The 25,102-nt window shown below is 41.3% G+C and overlaps 1 protein-coding gene across 5 annotated transcripts in view; it reads left to right on the top strand.

Moving 5' to 3' along the window:
• The window catches only part of ENOX1 (ecto-NOX disulfide-thiol exchanger 1), a 374,541-nt gene that overhangs the window by 101,300 nt on the left and 248,139 nt on the right, over positions 1-25,102 (top strand). For 4 of the 5 annotated variants that reach the window (XM_075741790.1, XM_075741793.1, XM_075741792.1 and 1 more), the window contains one exon: positions 12,973-13,050. The gene's annotated coding sequence lies outside the window, so the exon portion shown is untranslated. Of the gene's footprint in view, positions 1-6,400; positions 6,486-12,972; positions 13,051-25,102 lie in introns of those variants that run through there. The other variant, XM_075741794.1, reaches the window with a different exon arrangement.

Here is a 25,102-nt window from a genome sequence, read left to right as displayed (position 1 = left end):
TTAGCAACAAACCAAAATCACCACCAGCAAAACAGAATCAGTGGTAGGAAGGAGGAGAGCTTGGTTGTAAGTGGGACAGGAGAGACTGCAAATTTCTTGCTGCATAGCAGATCATTTCCAGCTCTGGGATCTGTTCACAACAGAGGAGCTCCATCGCTGTGGTGCTCAAACAAGAGGACAGAGGAGGATGACATCCTGGAACAGTCTTCCACTACCTTGTGAAGGACTGGGACAGCTTTTCCACTGTGAGTTTCAGAATAACTTGTTTTGCTGCATGGGACCTACAGGCTTGAAGCCTTTGAAGAGCCAGGAACGGGCTGGTTCAGTCCAAATGATCTTGCATCTGTACAAGAAGGAGGGCAGCACATTGTAGATTGTTATCTAGACATATACAAAAACACATTGACTTTGGTCCTACTTCCCTTAATCTATTCTTATTCCCCACCTTTCCCTTATGTTCCCAGGGGAACACAAATTGCTGCTACATGCCAAAAGATACCCCCATCCCAAAATAAAATAAAAAAGTAGTATCGAGATGTGAATGTAGTGGCTGTAATTAACTGTCTAATCTCATGACAACTGACCTCTCTTCCCCTTCTTTTTCCCTTAGGCTTTGCTCTCTCACTCTTTCACTTGTGCAATAGGAGTAAATTCCTCTCGACAGAGGATTGTCTTTTGCTTGTTTAATGTGCTTATCTGTTTTAACCACTACCTTAATGACAATTCTAAAAGTATAAGGCACAGAATAGTTTATGTACCCGAACTGTACAGTACTGAGATGCTATAGCGTGCTAGTGGAAAGGTCTATCTTATTCCTGCGAGTGAAACAACAGATCATCTTAACGGGAAATGAAATGACTAATAGCAACTGGCCCGCTCCGCTCCTGTGACAGGCCAGCTTGTTGAGAGTGGTTTGGTGCCTGATAAGATAAGGGAGTGGAAAAGAGACGTTGAGAGGCTGTTTCATTGAAACTTAAACAAATCTCACGCGCTGTAGATTGGTTGATATCCTGCCCTAATATTTCAATTTTATTATTAACCAGAAAAACAAAATCAAATCAAAGTTCCCAAGGCACAACAAAACAACGTGAAAGTTCCCAAGGCGCAACAAACCAAACCAGGCTAAATAAAAATATGCTCAAAGACATGCATAATGTATTAACTGTATTTTGCTTCATTTGTAAAGAGCAAAAGAGAACAAATAACCAGTGTTTTGGCCCCTTACGGGCCTTTGTCAGGGACGCATTTCTCTGAGCTGTTCAGTGGGGAAAAAGATTTTAAGAAACATTTTTCATGAGAGTTTTTCAAGCTGCCTGACAAATATATATTAACTATTATGTTCTTGGGTTTTATTTAAAGCAGGACATTTCCAGCTCTCTGACTAGTTGGGGGAAGTTTACGCCACAAATAAAGCAACCAGTTTAAACCTGCGAGCCTGTCTCTAGCCATGTATCCTTATTCATGAAAGTGGGTGCTATTGAGCTGTACAGAACAATTTATGTGCATGTGGACCTTTAAACACAGTTTCTATGCTATCGTCCTCAAAATTGCAAGTAATAATTGAGAAGCTTTTTTTTCCCCATGTTAGTCATAAATCTTCTTACAATGTAACTCTAAGTAAAGTAGATTTAAAGACTGTATTTTAAAATCAAGTGTTTCTTTTTTTGTTTGTTTATTCTTTTGGGGTTGGGTTTTGGTTTGTTTTTTTCTTTTTTTTTTTTTTTTTTTTTTCTTGAAGAGGAGTGTCCTGCAGATGCTTTAGAAATTAGAGCCTTATTTCCAGTGCAGAAACAACCGTTCTGGCTCAAGTGCTGTCCTTAGCCTGACTCCTGTCCACACACTGTAGTCCACACCCAGCTGGTCTGCTGTTTTGTGCCAGAGCTTGCTGACCCAGCCATCACTTGGAAACTTGTAGGAAACATCAGCAAAATATGTGCTAAACAGAGTAGAGTGGGTTTTCTGAGGGACTTCATAGCCTCTTCTGCACTTAAAGCACTATATATACGCTATGGTGCTGTTGGCAGATGGTAACTAGTGTTTTTAACAAGTTGATTTTAAAGGTAACAGATTCCAGGCAAACAAACCAAACCCAAACAGATTTTCTTCCTATTCTAATTCCTGCTGAATATACACCTGTACATCTAAAGAAACAGTCTAAATTTCAAACCTTTACCTGAAATGACCTTTGCAGAAACCTGGATAGTTGTCTTTGCAAAGTCATAGTCAAATATGTATAAGGATTTCTTTTGTTGAACAAATCCTCAAAACAGGCTCAGGCTTTCTCTATGACCCCTTTTACCCCAGTGGAAATCCATTTTAATTTTTCTAACAGCTTCTATGTTCAAAAGCTTAAAAAATAAATTGAACTATTTCAATCTAACTGGAGAACATGTACAAAAGTAGAAGTTTGTGTATCAGAGAAGTGCCCCACTTGTAGGGTGCAAAATACATCTTATGCTGCCGTACATGCAGACCATCACTGTTTTCAGCAATGCTTTATGAGACATTTTTTCCCCTCACTGATTTCTTGCTTTTACGATCTTTAATATGCATGTGTACTTGCAAACACGAAAGTTCAACTGCACAAATGGCTACTGTTCTTTCAAAGTATGGCTCTTAGGACTAGGCTACAGGAGGCCCTGTCTCCATCTTTTCCAGAGGTGGCCTCTGTTTGTACTTGCACAGTCCTCAGTAGAATAGCTGCCTGTGCATGCAGCTTTTCCATTATTCTTTTATTATTTCCATTATTAGCTCATGGCACAGATACTTTAGTGACGGGCACATTACAAATGCACGTACAAGTCACTTGCAGGCAGAGGAGGAATCTGTTTTGTTCAAAACATGACCTTAATTTGCGTGGCTGTAGTTGCTTGAGTGCAGACACTTTGCAATTTTAGTGTTTGTACAAGAACAAGTGCTTTAAGAATTTATTCCAATACAGAATTCTTGCTGCTCTTTGGTGTTCAGTAGAAACACCAGAAACTGTGTTGCAGAAACTTTCCACATGCAAGGCTATGGAGGCATGACAGGATGCCATTAAGATTCTCCCTTGGAAGACACCCCCTGATATATGATTGCTGGGTTTTTTTGGAGGGTGTTAATTTTTATTCCATTCAAGTTTTTCTTTGCTGAAAGCTTTTTGCCAGTAGTTGCAGGCTCCAAAATCAGTGGTAATATGGCAAAGGCACATCCTAAATCTAACAGATCCTAATTATATTTTTGTTTCTTAAAGTCTCTGTCAAGCTGATTTCTGCCTAAAGAGCAGCTTGCTGAACTGGAAGTGAGCAGGCTGGTGATGCAGGTGGGGAAACTGGAAAAATAATGGCCCTTCCTTCCATCAAGGGCATCTGCCTGCTCGTTCCTGCGATGGCGTGGAGTCACAGAATCCCTCAGGTGTCCTTGCTGATTCTTGCTGAAAGACAGCCAGAAAGCCTCCTCTCAGCTCAAGCAGGACCTGTTGTATGTGACCATTGGCATGGCGAGACACACAAGTATCCCCTCCGGGCTTAATTAGGTGACACATAATGACTGGAAGTGGAGGCTAGCAAGAAGCTCCAGCAAATCTCCATCCCAACAGTTGATCTATCTCTAGTCTGTAGTCCAAAAAAATGTATTTCCAGGTCATGACTTTGCTCTTCTCTAAATAGTTTAAAAGACAGCAGTTTTCAACCTTAGTTATGCTGTTAACCTCTTCCAACCACAAAAATCACTTTATAGTCCCCTTCCCATCAGATTATTTTAAATAATTACAAACATGGCAAGTGCTTCTACCCCTGCTAGAAGCATTTGGCAACTGTGTTTAAAGTCACGGACCTTGGTTTTAGAGAAGGCAGTTCAGTCCAAAAGACCACTTCCCTCTTTGCATAAAATTGACCCTCTGATACCATCAGTGCATAATTTTTTCTGGATCAAGGGCAAGACTTTATCATGAGCAAATCTCGATAAGAAGCCAGTATCAAAAGAAATCAGAATAAACCTTTTGCAAGAGAGGGTAAAGTTAAAGCAAAAACACACACACAAAAAAGTGTAAGTTTGTATAACTCATTAACTTCTGACATTTTAATGCTTTGCCTCCAGGAAAATGGAAGAAGTGGATGATGTTTCTGATCTAGAAGGGACTTGTTGAAATTCTTGTCTCCATAGTAAATTCATGTTGGCAGAAAAGTATCCATGTCAGAGTTACTCAGCTGAATAATATCTTAATTATTAACCAGAATTTGTATTTCATGTACAAATTTCCCAAATCATTGCACTGATTGGAAACTTTCACAAGCCACCCCAATGTTTTGAATGCTATTCCCGACATAAGAGGCTCTTTCGTTCTTGTTCTTTTCTTCCAGTAACAAAGTAAGAAGAAACCCAAGTTTTGCTTTCCATTGCTCCTTATGATCAGCTCTGGGCATGGACTCAATTTGTGCTGCTGTTGCCACTGTAAAAAAACCTATGATAATGCAAAGCTGCTTTTTGTTAATAGAGCCAGCATTTGCAGTCCTGATAAAAGCATTCTCCTCCAGGCTGTTGTTTTCTCTAGACTTACTGCTGCTACCGTGTCTCAGGCAGACTTCATGGTCTTAATACTAAAATGGCTCTTTGCTGAGGGAGTTACTCACAAAGGCAGTAAACGCATCGCTATTTTTCCTCCCACGTGCATTTGCGCTACCTTCCTGGTATCTCTTAGAAATTCTTTCCTCCTGATATTAGCGGTCTCATTTCTAGGGATATGGAGGTTGTAGTATTGTGTGTTGGAGATGCAGCTTTGCAGAAGAATGAATAATTTTATTTGCAGGATACCGTTGGTCTGGATAGAAGATGCAAATATGGCATCTCTTGATAAAGATTGAATGGATCACAGTCCTTTTTTTTTCCTCTTTTTTTTTTTTTTTTTACTGGGTTATAGAAATGCCTCTGCATTGGTTTATACCACTTTTGGCCCAATTTACAATCTTTTCATGCTGGTGCTATACAGCATTTAACCAGGCTACACTGATATTAAGAAAAAAATTTAAAAAATCTGTCTTTGCGTGATACAGTTCCTTATTATATTATAATGGGAAAATTACTGCTGTTTTTATTCCTGTTAGGATCAGCAGTAATTTAAGCTCCGTTGTAGCTGCTTCGTACTAATATTCAAATGGTTATGTGCTCTGAAATATTATGGTGTTCCTTACCTTTCTCCCCTCATTTCTGTGCGCTCTCTCTCAACTGGCTATTCTGTCTTGCTGGTGTGCCTGCTACAGCTCTGGGTTCAGGTAGCCAACTCTCATCTCCTTATTTCAGTGCTAGTCCACTTATAGTGAAAATCTGTATATTTTGCTCACATTTGGGCACGCATTTCTTGGGCATTTTGTTCTAGCTCTCTGCTCCGCAGCCTCCTGGATGCTTTCAGCTGGACCTAGCTTATCAGGAAGTGATAGTGCCCTCCATTCAGCACTTGTGAGACCACATCTCATGTACTGTATCTGGTTTTGGGCACCCCAGTACAAAAAAGGCATGACCACACTGAAGGAAGATCTGCGGAGGGCCACCAACATGGACAACGGCCTGGAGCAAAGGATGTATGAGAAGTGGAGAGATCGGGGACTGTTCCAATGAAGAGAAGGTCATTGGGGGATCTTGCTGCTGTCTACAAATACCTAATGGGAGGTGATAGATACGTCAGAGCCAGACTCTTTCAAAGGTGCATGGTGATAGGTCAAGAAGCAACAGACACAATTTGGAACACAGGAAATTCTTGTTATATATATTTGAGGAAAAAATATCACCATGGGTGCGATCAAACACTGACACAAATTGCCCAGAGAGGCTGTGAAGTCTCCAACTTCAAAGATATTCAAAACTTGACTGGATAAGACCCTGAACAACCTGCTTTGAGCAGCAGGTTGGACCAGATGACCCCAGGGGTCTCTTCCAAAGTAAATTATTCTATGATAAACTTATCTTCAAAGGGAGAGAATAGATAATATGAGGTCTGGATGGGAAGCTCTGGAGTCAGTCTCCAGAGAAGTAGGATTTGGGGGAAATAGCTAATCATCGAATCATAGAACAGCCCAGGTTGGAAGACACCTCGAAAGATTATCTGTCCAACCTTTTGTGGGAGAGGGAGCCTAGATGAGATTACCTAGCACCCCGTTCAGTTGCATCCTGAAAACCTCCAGTGATGGGGACTCTACTACGTTCCTGGGGAGGTTGTTCCAGTGGTTGATTGTTCTGTAAAACAAGTGTAAAAAATTTATTTCTTATATTGAGATGAAACCTCTCTGATGCAACTTGTACCCATTGTCATTTGTCTTTTCCATGTGACTCCTTGTGAAGAGAGAGCCTCCATCCTTTTTGTAGCTGCCAGCTGCCCTTTAAGTAATGGAATACTGTGATGAGGACCCCCTCTTCTCCAGGGTGAATAGAGGCAATGGCTGAATGAAATTTCCCTCCAGAGTTTCATAAACAGTGGCACTGCAAGAGAGGAGAGCAAGATGGCTTGCAGAAAGGTGAAGGACAGAAACCAGAACTCTAGCCCACATTCTCTTTTTGGATGACTTGGAGAGGAACTGGGCACAGAATACCACTGCTGACCTGCGTTTCGTCTAGGACGCAGCTAATAGACAAAGGACTAGCACTGGCTGACTCCTGTCCCCCTGCCTGGGGGCAGTAAGCAGGATCCTGAGCAAGGTGCTCACAGCTAGGCAGGGCTGCCCCATTTCCTTTGCTCCCTGCCCCCCTGCCTGCTTGCCTTCGGTCTCCGGGAACACCCAGGCTGCTGGCAGCACAGCGAGGAGGCTGGCGAGTGTCATTGCATTAGCCTTTATTAAAGGCTGTTAGCATTGTGTGCTGTGACATGTACCTGGTATTTATTACTTTTTCCCTGGGTTGCATGTTACCGTCTTGGATGGATGTGAGCCAGTTTCCAAATCCTGCCCTTCCCCTTTCCCTCCCTCTTGTTCAAAATCCAGCTGTATTCAGCAAGTATAAAAACGCTGACCTACGGAGCCCATGACAGCCAGCTGCAGTCCCCCACCCTCTTTCTTTCCTGTTTCCCTCGCTCATTTTTCAATTGAAGCAGTTCCGCTCTCTCTGATGCTCAAAATGGGAACCGTGCTCCTTAGTGCAGAAACTTTCTGCCCCTGCCATCAGTCACACAAGGAGTTCATGTGCCAGCTGCACCAGGTTAGGAAAAGAATGACTTGTACCATAAATGTGTGCGGTGAGAGCCAGCTAGTCCATAATTCAGTTTTCAAGGCTGTAACATGTTTTGCTCAAACAAGTAATTAATTCAGTTCCCCATTTTAAGTTTGTTATGAGCAGTAATTTCAGTAAGGCACTGTTCAGCAGTATAAATGCTAGGAAGTCCTTTTTATAAGTGTAACTCTTACTGTGGCATCGTCTGATCAGTAAAACAGGTCTGTTGGTGGCTGGTCGGGTGTCTTCCATGTCACAGCTGCCTGGGGAATGGCAAAAAACAACAACAAAAAAAGCATTAGATCGCCCATGTGCATATTCACCTCCCTTCCTCGTACAGCAAACTGTCCCCAAATTGCTGCTCATTGATACCTACGCCCCATGGCCCCTTTCCTGCAACAGGTCCCTGGACTGAGGAATCACAGAGGAGTCAACTGTACAGAGGAATTCCAATCCGGATCGCCCTGTGCAGTAAACATAAGTCTGGCTTCCAGCTTGCGAGCGCTGGAGGAGCTGGAGAGGAGCTACGAATGCCCAGACTTTGTGCTCTGAAAGTCAGTAGGAGAGGAAGAGGAAGAGAGACCTACGATGTGTGGAGGTTTCCAAAAGTGGAAGCAGGCTCTGTACTTGGCATTACAGAATTGTGGGTGAAAAAATACCTATTTTTTGTGATGAAGAGCTGAACCATGAACAACATCTGTATTTTCCTTTCCTTTTGGTTATCGTACCTGAAAGGTCCAGACCCTTCAGAACACCGCTGTTTGCTGTTTACTGTTTCCCAGAATTTGGCAAAGCTGAGTATGAACAACTTGTGACCTGGGAGCCTCTGGAAATTGAGGGAGGCATGAAAATTTTTTTTCTCTGGGAATTTTTTCCATAAGAGTAAATAGGACAGTAAGGGGACATTCCCTCCATTGTCAAGGGGACAATCCCTCCATGTCATGTCACGGGTGAGTAAAGATATACTTGGACCAGAGTCTGGAAAGAAAGGGATGTGCCATGATGGAGTGTAACCTTGTTGTGTGAATTAAAGGTAGATAGCAAACAGCTATCTACAAGTGAGCAACTCTCTGCAACATCTCCATCAACCTTGAGGGAATGGCAGTCCACGGCGTCGAGTGTCCCTGCATGCTCCAAGCCAACTGTCAGCTTGTTGGGGGGCTCGGAACCACAGGGGTGGAAATGTTAGGCTGCCAAGCTGGTCACACCGATTCAGGCAATTTTTTCAATGAGGCAAGAGTTAAACTTTGTGGCCAAGAGTTAAACCTTGTGAACCTGTATCAAACAACAATCCTTTTGTAGTTCATGTAGTTTTTATGCATTTGTACTGTTAAAAAATAAGTCTTACTTGGAAATAAGTCTTAATTTTGAAAGCTTTTTAATTTCCCCCTTTACATACAGTTCTTGCACTATGCAAAGGCATCATCTGCTGCTTTTAAAATGTACTGTAAGCTGTAAGACTTGCATAACAAATGCTACATTAAGATAATCAACCTCTTTAGACCACTAGGTCATGTCACTGGAACTGCCTGTTCATGAAAGCACAAGTTTCTCAGCAATAGAAGCCCTTGAAAGCACGCACATCATTCAAAACAAACCCACAGAGAAATCACCTCCCCTTCCCCACTGCTGCCCTGCTGTGGGAAAGGCCTGTCGCTATCCCCGATTTCCCCCCAGGGTGAAATCACATCCACCATTCAATACAAAATTAATAAAGGTATATATAGAGCATGTTGTGCAAACACTGACATATCCCCAATGGTGAATTTACATCCCCCCTGTTCTGTTTAAAATTAATAAAGGAAGACAGAGCACACAAAACCGACACGGGAGAGTATAAAACCCCACACGTAGAGCACGCCAAGGCTTGGCATTGAGAGGGAGCTCCCGCGTTGGAGTGAGCGGCTCTAAGAGTTAGGCAAAGCACGTGTTGGAAATGCCGCTTCCCTTTCTCAGCCAGGTTCAGGGGGGCTCCCTGCAGCGTGCCCTGTGGATTTGTCAGTTGGGAGTGGGCATCACCTGGGTTATTCGTTGTGTTTGCAACGGTCCTGTGTCATTCCCTTCTTCCTGCAGGTGATGTGCAGGATAAAAGATGCTGTTACAATCACAGGGTTGCTCGGGTGCATCCTACTTCCGCTTGCCTTCTGCCCTTCCCTCTCCCAAAGGCACACTCTGCTATCGTCGATGTGTGGTTATGGGACTGTAAAAATGTTCTGTGACCTGAACAGCCATCCAACGGCTTCATCGGCCATGGTGATGGACCAGAGACTGCTGGAGCAAGGGAATGCACATACTATGAATGTCCGTGCCATCAGTCCCCTTCAGCTAATTGCCCTATTTTAGCATAGAAAATAAATGAGAGTCCCTAAATGTTGCCTTGGGTAAATTTCCCTGAAAGCTTACCTGGCTCTCAGGTACCTTCTTATGAACTAAAAGGTATGGCGATCAAATACCAGGAAGATGGGCTGTAGCAGTTGTCCTACAGCAATTAAGCATAATCCCTTATACTCAAAGCGATCAATAACCTATTCTTGACCGGCACATATTACATCTGTACCCTTCAGAGCCATGCAGACCTCCTCCACAAGTGCCAGCCATTAATCTGGCTGCAGAAACTTCCCACAACAGGTCAGGAGCAGTTGGAAACTGTCGGTTTTCAAGATGGTTATGGCCACACATTTCTGAAGAGATAAGAGTTGTCTTGTATTGCATGCTGGCTCTTCAGGTTAAGCTTTTCTTTATCGCTCTGATGTTCTTCAGAGAGTGCCGGTTACCCCCAGGTTTGCAGTGCCAGCTTCTCCACCAGTCAATGCGTATTTTATGAGCCCAGAGATGATGTTGCGGAGCATGGAGCTGTGCCAAGAAGAGTTGTTCCTGCTTGTCTTCATCCTTGTCTTTTTTTCTGTACTTGCGGCAGCTGAAGGGGAAGAATACTGTAGCTGTGGCAAGAAAAAGCAGCCCAAACTGCTGTGCAGCGTGATGGCTGGTGTGCAAATTTACAGCTGCCTGGGAGCAATGTGTCAACCATGTGTCTTAGGCTCCTCATATACCAACTATTCACATTGCTTCTACAAGAAACTGCACAAGTCTGGGGTGGTCTGTTAGAGGTCTGCAAATGGCACTGGCTGCCTCATAAGTGGCATCTATTTGGAGACTGGCTTGCAAAGACTCCGGAAATTTTTCAAGTTTGATCCCCCAGGTGGGATCAAATCAGTCACTAGGCATCCCCTTGTGCCCTGTGGGACAGACCCACAGCATCCTCCATCTGGCAGCACCTAAACGAGCCCTGAGTACGTGGCCAAGCTGCTAAGCCAGTAATTTCAGAAGCATATTTTGTAAAGCAATGCCTTACAGGTAACTTAAAGGTGAACTATTCACTTGGATGAGGCGACTGTGTGTTAGGAAGGATGAAGCTGTTGCAACAAAACATCTTCCTTCCAAGAAAATCCCTTCCTGTAGGCAAGTCTTTAGTCATCTTTGTAACCTTTGTCATCCTCTGCTCCCTGGGGAGTCTTCTCTGTGACCTTTGCTATTCTACCAAGGCATCTCATAAATTATTATTCTTTTAAATGGCACTTAGGCTGTCGTAGTGGCTGCTAGCCTTGAAGATTTGCAGTCTACCCTGTAATTTTGAGAGGGAAAAAAAAAACGGTTAAGTGACAGAAGAAATATTGTACTTCACGATAAAACTACTTTTGTGTTTCGTTTTCTGCTCAAGTCATTCATATCCCTGTCACTAACCTCATTCAGGTCAAGGGCTTGAGGCGGAGAATGGGCATAATATTTTTGGTCAGACTGGTGCATCTGAATATTACAAACATCTGTAATTTTGAATTTGAAATGAGTGTTGTGTTAAATCCACAGGCAAATAATATTAAGGCCTAATAGATTACTGAAGTTTGCGTTTCTTTTGGCAATTCAGACCAAGGCTCTTTTGGCTGGTTATTCTAGACATTAATGAACGCGCTCACACAAAGGGAGCTGCTCCTTATGGCTGCAGATTGGGGCCCGGATTCTGCAAACTTCATAGGAAATTCTGGAGGCCAAGTAGTTGAAATAATAAAGAATAAATTAATCAGGCACACATTAAACGTGAAGCATGGAAAAAAACATCTGCAGCACTCAGTGGACGTCTGGGTAACATACTTGCAGTGCTGTTTTGCCAGCTTACATCTGGAGTGGTTCATCAGAAGAGAACAGATGCTAGTGTGAAATAGGTCATCATAGCAGCAGGGCATCAGAACAGAGACATTTCTTTTTTTTCTTGCAGTAACAGCTATTCCTTTTTATTCACACCAATTATGAAAATGTTAGCCAAGTCTGAAATGTGAATGCATGTATTGTGACAAGCCAATACTCTTAAAGGGCATCAAGGTAAAAACTAACCTAACGAGGAAGCTTCAGAGAAGCAGTCCTTTTGCAGTGCACACCGACTATCCTTTAACAAACATAGTGACTATTTTTTGTTAAGATTAGAATGTTTTTCCCCCTCCTTGTTTTATTTTTGTATTTTAGTAGAGATGTTACTGAATGCCTTCTTGGTGGCAAATACCCAGAAGCGGAGATGCTAATTCATGGGAGTTTCATCAGTCATTTCAAAGGAGAGGTCACATAGATAAGAAAAATGAACAGTACGCAGTATGTGAAGCAGTGACATTCAATGAGTCCTTGTCACTAGCAGCCATTAGCATGCAAGCCTGCTGTTATGTTTCAGTGCTTTATGTGTTTTTCTTGACCAGGCAGGGAGCCTTCGGAGCACTGTAGCAGTTAATACCATACAAGTTATTGTTTCTTTCTTGAATGCCTTATATTTTTAGTACCAGTTAGATGCTTCTCTGTCCCCTTGTGCATCTAAAATTTTAAAGAGAATCAAAGAATGCATAATTTATATCTGTCCCAGAGGTAATGGAGTGACTCAATGATATCTGTGAAGGGGATGATTTTAAATTTCATGTCTTATGCAAGAGGTGATTTTTATACGAAAACTGCAAGAATTGGCCTCAGGGATACCCAGATAATTATCCTTACAACAACGGGTGTGGATTCCAGGGGGATTATAGCAAAAAGCTTTAGTGTCTTGTGTATCACCATCCCTTGTGTATCATGGTTGTCATAATCGAAAACATAGCAACTGATAGATCTCAGAGAATATAACTTGTATTTTGACTTGGAGTAGCACATGCAGGAGGTGTGAAAAGACAGGTTTGCTTTGACTCTGTTGAAGGATTCATGCAAGACACAAGGCATTTGTTTACTGCTGAAATTCTTTCCTTCAGTTAAAGGAAAAAACAATTGTTTACTGATGTTGGGCAGAACCCATCAGTACATGCTTTATCACACAGCACAGCTCCACTAGACTATTTCTGGTTTCATTTACCAAAAGCCTAGAAGTGCCATGGCTAGAAATAAATGTCTGCTTCTTTGATATGCTATATGTTTGAAAATGCACTTTAAGGTCTGTATTACAGACAGTTCAAAGGGAATATAAATTGGTGCAGTATTCTCTCTTTTTTCTTTTCTTTCCAATCCAGTCCCACATATTCACTGCATTTTTATCAAGACTGTTTTCAATAACATGTCTTTAAAAACAACTTACTATTTTGTATTTTATTTAACTTGGACTTTGTTCTATTTAAATAATTGTTATGATATCGCAGCTTCTGTAGTTTAAAATGTTTAACATCCTCTATACCAATTCTACACTGACTTTTAGCATTGCGTATCCAAGGAGACAGCTGATCTTATTTGCTTTTCCTTTGGAAACCCTCTAGTTTTAACTATTCTTTCCACTTCTTGCAGGGTTGGCCATGAGAATTTGTACCGTTCCTTTGGAAATACCGTGATGGGGCCACTGAGAAGTTACCTTCCTTCGTACAGGTCTGTAAACCCTATTGCCTTCCGAATATTTCAGCATGTGGATTCCTATGCCAATTTATCTTTTTTATCTATCATCTCAAGTGCATGCAAACCAAATTAAAATCTAATGTTACTGTGTTGTGAAAAAATATTTTTGTTTCTTGCAAAATGTTTAGGACATAACTCTGTTCAGTTACTGTTGTATAAATATAGAGTAACCCATTTGTCTTTCCTTTGAAGTGAATTATTGCAGTTTATAGAGTTGAACTGCAGAAAGGAATTGGGCCTGTAAGTCATTTTCACCTCACCACTATGTCTTTCAGTATGTGTTGAAACTGCATTACCCTAAAGGGCCCTGCAGTCGATGGCTCCCACCCAGGTTGCTAATATGTGAGCGGCTGTCCCACAGCTATAGCTGTGGATGTTTCGAGAAGCACTGCTAGCAAAGGGTCAGCAGAATTACTGGGGCTTTCAGGTCAGGAGGAGCTCAGGTTCATGGAAAGTTTAAGAAAATAATAAAAATAGTAGTTGATATTTAAGAGACTGTAAAAAGAGCAGAATAATAATGGCTTGACTCCTGTCGTGTCAGCATGGCGAGGAGCGATGAGGAGCCTGTACCTAATGCTATGATGTCCTTGTCAGCCAGAACGATGGTGTTATAAGCACTGCGGCCTGCGATCACAATGATTTAGAGGGTAGAAAACACTCCCCTGCATTTCAATATGTTTTTCTATGCAGCTATATAACAGAAAAATTTGATTGCTTACTGCTTTCAAAGGTAGTACTGAACAGCATTTTTATAGAAATTTGTTCAGAAAAAACAATGGGAATCAGCTTTTCCATCTAGGTGGTCATACCCTGCGATTGGATCATGTTCAGGGTCTGTGGGAGTTGTATCTGGCCCTAAATAATAATTCTCAAAAATGTTCATGTTTGGAATATGCTCTGTTTCATTCACTTGGTTTACCTGAGAGCACTTTGGGTTTTATTGCTTTCCTTGTTGCATCTTTGTAGCCACTTACTATTCCATTAGTCTGTAGGAATTCTAGAGGAAATGTGGCTTGTAAACCTTAAACTAAGACAAAACTAGGTGGATATAAGGGAAGAGGGGTATCCAAAACAACTTCTAATTTGTTTGTGAAATTTACTATGATTTGGTAATACCTTTTAATGCCATTCCAACTCCAAAATGCTTTAGAAACTAACCTAGATGTAAACCTCACACAAGTCTACAGCTTCCATAATGAGCAAAAGCCCTAGGTCAGACTCGTTGAGATACCGCAGATACAGATCTGATCGTGATGCCTCGGGCCTGTGTTGAGTGAAAGCTCTGTGTTCAAAAATAAGTTGCTTTTCAGAGTAATTGCACAACTGTTGAATGATCTGTGTCATGTTAAAGCTTTATGACTGCACTGTTTCTTTCTTTAATGATGATATCCCTTAGGGCAAAAATTGTATTTTTCTTTGTCAAGGGGGAGAAAGAAGTGGAAACACTGAAAGACATTTAAGATAAAGGGAGAAAACTTGTTGCATGCATTGGCATGTGGGTTGTAAATCCTTTACTAGCAGCAGCAGCTTTATAAAATCTTCCTTTCCAGACCTGTCTATGAGCGTTGGTTGAATCACGGCTCACCAAAAACTTCCAAGAGCTGCTGCTAAATTTGCTGAAGCAAAGTGTGGTTGGGCCTGTGTCCTAATGAATTTGATACAAATGTAGTCAACAGCTGCTATGCAGAGAAATCTTAGGCAACTCATTTGCCTAAAACACTTAAAAGTTTCCTTGTTTGCAAGTCTGATTCCTGAAGAATTGTGGCTTTGTGATATACATACAAATTAGTATTGTGTCATTTAAAAAGAAGATAAATATGATATTAATTTAAATAAATGTACATATTAGATATAGGTGTACTAATGGCATAAAGTAGTTTGGGTATGGCTGTGCTGTACCTTCATTATAATGCATAAGCAAAAGCAAACCAATTAAATTAAAAGGTAAGACATTTCTACTAAAAAGGAGATAGAAGGTATAATTTCCCCTTGGAAAGTATTGCCCCAAGGTATTATCAAAAGGTATTGCATTGAACCTTTGCAAGAAATAGATATTTACATCAATAAGAATGCCATTACAGATGTGTTTTTCATATTACACAGTTGTAAAGCAATTACACAGCAGTTGCCTGACTGATGGCCGAACTCACCGGTACTTGTCTTGGGGTTTGGGTGAAGCTTCTTCTGCAGCTATGTGTTTGTCTCTTGTACCACTTCTCTGTAGCAACTGCTATTGACATTGAAGGAAAACAGGATACTGGTCTCGCCAAATAATTCATTTAATCCAGGTCAGCTTTTCCCATTTATCCCATGTCTTTTGCTGCAAATTTAATGTATTTTTTTTCTCATAAGTATCTCCTCCTCTTGTACAGTTCTTGTTTTCTTAATCTGCCTTTTATTTTCTGCCTGTGATCCCTCATCCATTCTCCAGAGGAGCTTCCTTTTCCCTGACATCTTTGTTACTTGTCCTTGCTTTGTTTGAGTTTTATTCATTTATTGCTGGAGCTTATTAAATTTTTCTATTGGGGTCACTAAATTATGCATCTCTCCAAACACCTCTCGGGGTGTCCTCAAACCTTTGCCCTTGGCACCCCTACGGTGAGACAAGTGTCTTGGTTTTAGAGGGAGCAGAGAAAAACAGGCAGCGAAAAGAGTTCAGAGCACTGAAAGAGAACGGGCTGCCACGTGGGATGGGAAGCCCCCGTCTCCCGGGACTGGGCTCCTCTGACCCATCCTCCTGTTGCAGCCTCCCGCGCACATGGTCGGCCAGAGCTGGCTCCTAGTGGGGTTTGGTGGAGGGAGTGCTACTCCCTTGTCTTGCTGCTTCTTCAGTAATGAAAACACAATTGGCAAAACACCAATCTGTCAAAAGTCATGGAGGGGAGGGAGAGAGGAGGGGAAGAGCCTAGGGAGAGCACTTTTCCACATGAGCATGTAAGCATGACAACCATGCCTTTGATCTCCGTACCAGTGCTGCACGCGGACCTGGAGAGCCCTGCTGCCGCTGTATTTAGATACACATGCCTGCCTTAAAGCCGTGCAGATAGAGAGGCCAAGCTCTTGATGCCACCAGGCTTTGCTCACGCCTCAGCTCTCCCACCAGAGACACTGAGGGCGATGAAGTGGCTGCTCGCACGCAACGCGTTGGAGGTCTGCAAAGAGGAAACGGGTGGAGCTGATGCACGAAACAGAACCATGGAGGCAAAGAGGAGCATGTTCTCTTTCTGCAACTTATATGCAAATTACCTGGCTACAAAAAGGGAAAAGGGGATGTCACTGCCTGGAAATGTGCCATGTGTGCATTTGATGCATATATTTGAATTATTGAACAGATGGAAGCCAAATAGCCTGGTAGCTGGAGAAAATCTATAAGCTAGATGCTCTAAGGAAATGTGGCAGAATAAAATGGGAGGGTGGGGGATGTAAATCTCACAAAGTTGCCATAGAGGGACAGTTGCATTTTATTAGAACAGAAATTAAAACAAGACTGTGAGTTTGCAAAGACTATTGTGTCCAAATCATGGGATGTATGTGTAAGCTGATATAAACACACATATGGATTTTTTATTTTTGAATGATGATTCAGAGGGTCTGTGACCATCCAACTCTGTTCTTTTATTGCCCACAGCAAGGCAAGGAGCAGGTGATTATTAGAAAAGATAAAATGACTGTTTGCTTACCTGAATAAGAGCTGTGGTGAGAGCAAGAGTTCTGCAAGAGACTGAAATTAATATGGAAGCAGGAAAAACAAACCAACCAGCCTAGACAGCAGGATCTTTAATCGGCTTTTATGTTTTGAGTTGTTCCTAAGGAATTCCTAGGAATGGTGACAAGTGCTTCCTCTGCTGGAGGAGCAGCCCAGAAGCATCCTTAAATACCTCCCTGTTGTTTTATCATTGCTGCTTCCCAGAAGAATGGGAAAGCGGTTGAGAGACTCCTGCAAACTACAGAAAGTGTCTGTAGACTCAGATCAGGAGTAAGGCTCTTTTCTAGTCTCACTCCAGTGCCCATCATCTTCTGTTTCAAAGCGGCAATTTGATGATGGGCTTTGCCGATCTGAATTCCTGGGGCATTACACAAAAAGAAGGGACATCTTTAGTGTCAACAGTCAAGAACACCTTAGGGACACCAAAGATCATTTGGCTCATTTGCCTGGGTTACTAGCAAGACCAAAGATGTCTAGATAACCTGTGAGAGATGTTTATCTAATCTTCCAGTGAGGAAGATTTCAGTGCCACCCTGTGTAATCTCTTCCAGAGCTACACAACAGTTAGGAGTATTTCTAAAATCCAAGCTATGCTTTCTTTGCTCCATAGGAAGCCATTTGGTGTCTTTTTTGTAGTGAAGACAGAACAGTTGAACATAACTTTCTTTATGGTAATATATGAAATATTAGAAGGAAAAATGACTTTATGTTGTAGTTTATTTAATTTATCTATTTTTCAGAATAAGCATGTAGATCCTATAGGTTCCATTGCAAAACCTTTTTTTTTCTACGCTCCTTTCGTGTACCTGTATCCCTCCATGTATTGTTAATTTCTTGACTCAAGTACCAGTGTTAAGAAGCTGTATATAGTCAATATGACTTTCAGATGGATACAAATTATGTAAAATAAGCCCAGAATTTAGAAGCTCGATAATTAATTATGGAGGTATACCCTCAATTAAAATTACTCCAATCCATATCTTACCTCAGCTTTGTCTAGATGGAATCACTGCTAGTGTCTTCTCTCTCTTCTATCCTTTAAACTCTTCTCAGTATGATACTAGATAATGAATGACATTGTTGGAGAGACAATAAGTGTGCAACTGATAGCTCTCAGCATATGGATAATGGCACATCTTGCACCTTTTCATTGTCCGCACTCTGGTTACACCGGGATATCTGAACAACAAATGAGGTGGAATGGTGGCTGTAGCACATTTCAGAAACAATAATTGTCCATTCAGGTCTCTTTAAAAGAAAGACAGCAAAGAATTGCTAAGTTTTCTGTCACTGCGGCCCTCAGAAGAATCAATCACACGTCATGAATAATAATAATAGAAGAGGGAGGACAGCTGCTCGACTGAACATCATCAGTATTGACACCTTCCAGGAGGAGTAATCAGTAATCCCCTTGACCAAAGCAGGTGTCACAACAAGATAAAACTCATAAGCTGCAGCTCCAGTGAGAGTCTGTTGCCCTAGACAGAAAGATATGAATTGATTTCACTTCTGAAAGGCAGTTAAAACATCTTCTCCAGTTGAGAGGAGGAGAAATCCACTGTCACTGCTACTGTCCAAGTCTCCAGAAACAGCAGCGAAACTTTCAGAGCTTATTACTTAAAAAAAATGAGGAGTGTTCAGATGGCCAAGCACCAGCCAAAATAGACAGTTAGAAAAAAATCTTTTCTTTTTTCCACCAAAGCCTAGCACAACGTTGGCAGGTTTATGTCCTTTCCCTCCTGCTCTTTAGCTAAAATGTGTGGAAAGGCTACCAGTTCAAATAGTAAACATTAAAGGAATTTTTTTTTTATTTGTGTATATGAGAGAAGAATGCTGGTGAGTTTGATCCTGCAATGAATATATTTGCAATGCTATCATCACCATTAGAAGCTGCCTGTGATGATTATTCAGGTCCTTGTTGCCAGCCTCGTAAAAACTCTTTGACACCAGCTTAATTCAGGAGCAACCTTTGTTCATCCTCAGCACTCAAACCCCAGCGAATTTAAGTCAATATCATAAGTAATAGTAAGGCAAAGCCTTGAATTTGATAAAGTTTCAGGTTTATTTCTAGGTTGAAGTGTAACACAGATAGCACTTTGGGATTGAGTGTCCTAAGATATACTTTTCCAGATTTCTAGGGTCAATTATTGCACCAGAAAAGGGAAAATAGAGAGAGAAATTGGTTATTAGATGCCACAAGTGAAAAAAAAGCAAAATCTAAAGGAATTCACATCAACATTAATATGAGTTGGTTGACTCCATAGAAGAAATGATCCAATAATGGCTGTAGGCAACCATTCAGGAAATAGTGTGTTGCTACTTAATGTCATCGATCCCATGTTTGGGGAAAAAAACAAAAAAAAACCCCAACCACTGAACATTGTGTTCAAGAGGCTTTGTAAGAATCAGAGGCATGACCAGGCAGTTTGCTCAAACAGCAAAAATGAAAGTAGAAAGATGAAAGAGTATCTTGGGTCAAAGCACTCTTTAACTTTGAGCTTTCAGAACACTATTGAAAGTTACCTAAGGGAAAGGTAATACATAGTGTTGCCCAAAATATCCTAGAACTCAAAAAATTATTCTCCTGCTAACTAGCCACAGGTTTTTTTCCTAGAATCATAGAAAATTAGCAAGTAGCTTGAGGGCCCTGCAGCTGCATCAGCTGTGCTGACACTCTTCCCATCAGAGCTGTGGCTGACCCGTTTCTGGGGGCCTCCACTGATGGAGATTCTCAAGGCAATTCATTCCAATGCCTAATTTTCCTTACCATTAGAAAATATACTTTTTTCCTTTCTTAACCTGCAAGTTACTTCTGTCCTACCTGCAATGAACAAGAATGGGTTATTCCCTTCTTCCCTGCAACCATCTTTAGTATTTTCAGGGTCCTTTGTCATGTTTCTCCCAAGTCTTGTCTTCTTTACATTAAATAACAATTTATTCCTTCACTTTTTGTTGTGTTTTGTAGAGTACTCACTGTTAGTTGGTCGCATCAACCTTAAAATGTGGTGTCCAACACTACACCTAAGGTTATGGTTGAAGTCTATCCAAAGTGAAGTAATAAAGGAGAATTCCGTCATGTGTCTTGTAGATAACATTCTCCTTTATATTTCTGGTCTGACAGTCGTACATATGTGACAGTGACTCTGATTAAGCTTGTGATCCGCTCCATAACCTGAGTTCCTTCTTAGCAAGACTACACCTATTTGGTTATTTCTGTTGAGTGTTTGCTGAGTTGACTGTTTCTGACCTCACCTCTCAAAGATAATTGCCAGCAGCTCTAAGATTCCCTCAGTCAGTTATCTGCATAGTCTAGGGTGAAATTCAGAAGGACCAGCCAATTTGAAAAAAATTAACTTATCATCTCAGTTCTCTCTAATCTATTTTTTCCTACTATGACCTGAATTTCTACTCCTTTGTCTTCAGTGTTAGCTGTTGTGGCTTTCTGATCACAGCTGACCCTTCTTTTCCTCCCATTGAGTAGCAAACCAACTCTTTCTTCTCGCTATTGCTAATAGTAATATTCTTATTATTGCACTTAGTGATTTTCTTAGGAAGGTTTTCTACTTTTATATCCCTTACCCAAAGTATATTGCAACGTTACGCAGACTAGAGGAAGGGCTTTGAAAAACAGCATACAATTTTCATAGTGTGGGATTCCACAGAGGCACTAGATTTACAAGAGCAATTGAAGACAGTTATGGCAGTACTTGACAGGTAACACACAGATGCCACTAGTCTTACAATCTCAGTGGAAACCTGACTTGATCTAATTAATAATAAGGAACTAGCACCAAAGACAATAAAGGAAAACATTTCAGAGAGACAAGGATCTTGAAAGCAAAGGTCATATGTTAAATCCAGGAGAGGCCTGAGTCTGAAATATGGCACCTTGTTCATAAAATTGACTGTCATCATGTGGTTTGCTTAGAGGAGACTTAATTTCTTCATGATGCTGTTCTTTTAATGTTTGAAGGCCACCAATTCACTTATGTAGTTAATTAAAAGTGTTTCTTTCACTCCATGAAAACATCCCAAGTGTCCTTATATTTTATTCTTCTCTCTTCACACAGCCTTTTTACTGTTTTGAGATCGCAAAGAAACAAGAGGAGAAGGGAAATGAAATGATGACAGAGTAACAGGTTAAAGACATAGCATCTTCTGCAACCAAGTGAAATACTCTCTCTTTTTTGGTTATTTGGATTTTTTAGTTGTTTGGGGTTCTTTAGGTTTGGTGTTTTGGTTTTTGGGTTGATTTTTTTTTGGTCTGTGTGAGCTCTTCAGCAATCTCTCCAAAGTCCTGGCCAAAGTTCTGCAAACCACTTGCTGTCAGGTTTCATGTCAGTCACACATGAGTGAAATCAATCAAATGCACTATCTGGTCCCAATGAAGTGTAGATATACAGAGCGAGCTGGTTGTCCTCTTGTTCTGGGCCATGGAGCATTCTGAGCCTCTGATCATTCTATAATCCCTCCAGGAGCATACCCCTTTAATGCTAGAGACCTTTGCCTCCAGATTTTATAATGGTCAGTCCTGCAATCCTTCCTCCATTAATGCACCTTTGATTTGTCCACCTCTGTAGCTCCTTCTGTAGGTTCAAGTGAGGTGTGATTTCTGTTAGGAAGTTTCTCTCTGTCAAGAGCCATACAGCCAGCAGGCAGCCTGCAGTGCCCTAGGACAGGCTTTCAGAAAAAAAGTCAGTGTTTAATATGCAAATGCGTATTTTAAGGTCTTTAAGTTATAATAAAAAACCAAATCTATGTGGGTGTCCTTTGTGGCAGCATTTTGTTTGCTTCCATGAAGAGGTTTCACTGCACGTGCTGAGCAGTGGACTGCTGACCGTCTCAGCACTGAATGCATGAGGTGGTTAAGACTATGGAGCCTAGATCAAACCTAGACTCTGCTCTGCAATCCCAGGCCCTCCAGACATGTGCCAGGCTACAGGCTTTTTGCCTGGCACTCCCAATAGAGAGCCATAACTCTGGCCTTGGCCTATGGCCTTGGTCCAAAGTCCAGTCCTCATTCCCCTAGTTCACCTTCTGTACTCCTTCCTGCAAAATTTCCCCAAAAGTTTTAAATGGTTGGTTTATACTTCAGTTCACTAGGATTTAGGTGCTCAGTGAGAGTCCACAGACATCCGGATAAGAGTTTACATCTACACAGCTGTCTACTGGTAGACAGGAGCTCCTTTGAGCATTTTCCAAGCCAACCAGAAACCGTGTAGCACAGTTAGCATGATGCTGAGTACAAGCTAATAAATTGCCATGATTGGCAATGTTTATTAGCTCTGACTCAGTGCAGTTAACTTGGCCTTGGCACTGCTCGTACGTTTATGTGGCTTCCAGTTGCCTCTGACCCCAAGCAGAACAATCCTGAATTTGCTCAGTGTGGGCCCAGCAGGCTGGTGTCAACAGCCAGACCATTCAGGCACACGCTGCAGTAGGCTTTGCCCAACACTTAAAGCACAACAGATCCCTGGAAACAAATTGCTCTGTGAGCAGTGGTGAAGCCTCTTTTAACAGATTAATGTCCCCTCTTGCCTAAAATTCCCACATCAGTTTCCTGGCCCCTGCCGGTGAGGGGCAGCCCGTCCTGAGGAGGCACATCCATGGCAGCTGGCAGGTCTGCCCACACCTGCCCATTGGCTTTTCCCAGGCAGAGTTCACGCTGGCCGCTCTGCCTACCTTCCTCTTCCTCCGTAGGCACCAATTTGTGTGGTGCTTCACTGTCTGGCCGCTGGTTTTCATTAAACATTTAGTAATAAATTACCTCTTGTGACTTCTCTCCAACTTTTATGTTGGCTTGAAAGTGGGTTCAAATTTGCTACTGCCCCAGTTCTGCTAGTAAAGGTGTAATAGATGCACAGGCAGAGATTCCCTTAAAAATAACTAGAGAGAACAAAATTCATACCTGCTCTTTGCTCTTAGGCTGTATTTATATATTATTTTGATACTATATTATACAGATCTGATCTCAAAGCATGCTGCCTTCAAGCTCTCATTTCCATGCTCCACACCAGAGGTTACCTTCCCTTCGGCTACGCTTAGTGGCTCAGCAGATTCTTTCTAAATTGGATCTGAGAAATGATTCATGTTAAAAGAACCATTTTTTAAATTGATTTTTTTTTTTTTTAATGACCCCAGTATGATTTTGGGCATGGCCAGGCACAAGCTTGAACTGATACAGCTGAGGGGATGTGGTGGAAGGGGGAGTGGGTCAGGAGCAAGGCCCTGGTCTACTCACCAACATCTAGGGGTTTGTATCCCTCACTGCAGTGCTGTTATCACAGAAGCAAATCTCTGCTCCCTAGTCTCCTTATTTCTACATGTTTTATCATCTCCACAGTTTGGTAGCTTATAAACCCCCATCCCAGGAGAGAAACTGTCCCATCAACCTGAAATTGAACAATAAAAAAGTGAATGTGTAAACATTCCAAACATTTCCAAACTACTGGAAACATTTTTACTAAAAAATGGGAACTTTTGCATGTTCTTGATGTCATTCTGTATTTGTGGCAGTGCAGCTTTCATGGTAGCATGATCTTCCCAGCACTTTGGTGTTCATATTCCTTGGGCAGTATGGGAAATGGCCAAAAACTTGCCCTTTAGGTCTTTCAAGAAGTGAAGTAAAGAAAAAACCAATTTGCTCTCAATAAGATTTAACTGTGCTATGGTCTGTAGCTGAGTCAATCACTTTGGGTGTCGATAGTATAGAAAAATATTCAAGGAGCTTTGAGTTTGGCTGTAGGAAATGACTAATATAATGGTGAACATTAGTCCCATTGCCTTCATGTTTGTTTTGTTTTCCTTGGTGAAAAGAGGTGACCGATGTGACTAGAGCATTTTGTACCTGGGCTTATTACTAGCTTCTTAATCAAAGAAGTCCGAGTACTTTGCTACGTTGCCATGCTCTAACTCTTCCCTGCTCCCCACTCCAAGTGAGGCAGATTATAGATTGGACAAGGTTTGAAATGACTCTTGTTTTCAAAGCATGGTTTTGTGAAGAAGCAAAGAGCAGTTACTGCTTTAAGAGAATCTGTCACCTTGTCCTCTAGAAGAAAGGCAACAACAATCTTTTCCAATAATGGACCCGTTATCTCCCTCCTGGAATTTATCAGGCAAGAAACATATTGATCCAATTTGCAGGTTGCAGCCTGTACTTCTCTAAACATGTCCAAACCCTTAGCACTTGATGATGGTCAGAACTTACTCTGCATTTAGTTTGCAGACATGTACCTTGCCTTCCCTTCTCCCTTGTGGGCTGCCGTTCTCTTTACAATCCAAGCAATCTAAAGTGGATGAAAAATTCCTGTGTTTCAACTAATTCATTTTAACTCTGTTCTTTAGGAAATTCTCTCACAATGATTTTCTTCCTTGGTCTCTCACCAGCTGTGAATTTGGAGGAAAAAATAGTGCATGGAAGTATTTATATCCAAGCGAAATATGCTTAATTAGAGTTAAAAAAATTCTAGAAACTTTTTCTATCTATTACTTATAAATTGTTGTTATTTTTTAATATTCTTTTTGGAGCCCGTATTTTTGTTTGCATGGAAGTGGCACTTCCTTTTTAATCTCTGGATCTGCTTTTTAAGATTGCTTTTTAAAATAACTGACACCTTATCCTTCTCAGAAGACCCTGTTGTAATGATTCACTGAGCTTTACCTGTCATAATGAAACAAAAATGAATGTGAAATCATTTGTTTTCTGATCGATTTAGAGTAAGAAAGATAAATCTTCCTTGTTTGTTAGAAACCATTTATAGAGGCTACTATGGCAACAAAATTAATGGCAAACAAGGAGGCTGTTAATTAATTGTTCAGGCTGACTAGAATAAGAAAATCCTGAATCTTTGTTGAATTAATTTGCTACCATCCCAATAGCTCTTGGTTATTTGTTTGAAGAGTTAGTGTATCTCCTTACTGCACTGAAAAAAAAAAAAAAGAGGTTTATGATAATGGCATTGAAAGGGCGTACCGGACTCCATTAGCCTTCCCCCTGTGATCCCATTGGACATGATCGCTAAAGTTTGGGTCATGCTCACAATGATCCCCTCTGCTGCTGATAATTTGACGAATAAAGCTGATAATGCCTTTAGGCCACTAAGGACGTAAACAAATAGGAGTAGTCCCTGCCCCGAGTGATTTACAGTCTACAAAGCTGATACATGCCAAGCAAAAAGTAATACTTTGGGATGCAGGCAAAAAGGGTATTTCCAATTGCTTTTTAAAATAGTCCTGGGATGCTAGCAGAGATATAATGTTGATATGTTTTAGTGGGCATGAGATGAGGGGAAGAATACCTAATCTCCCCAGGAGCAGAGG

This window comes from Balearica regulorum, chromosome 1, assembly GCF_011004875.1.
Source record: "Balearica regulorum gibbericeps isolate bBalReg1 chromosome 1, bBalReg1.pri, whole genome shotgun sequence".
Taxonomy (NCBI): Eukaryota; Metazoa; Chordata; class Aves; order Gruiformes; family Gruidae; genus Balearica; species Balearica regulorum.
The sequence above is the reverse complement of the archived record's forward strand: the minus strand, read 5'-3'. Positions and strand labels throughout refer to the sequence as shown.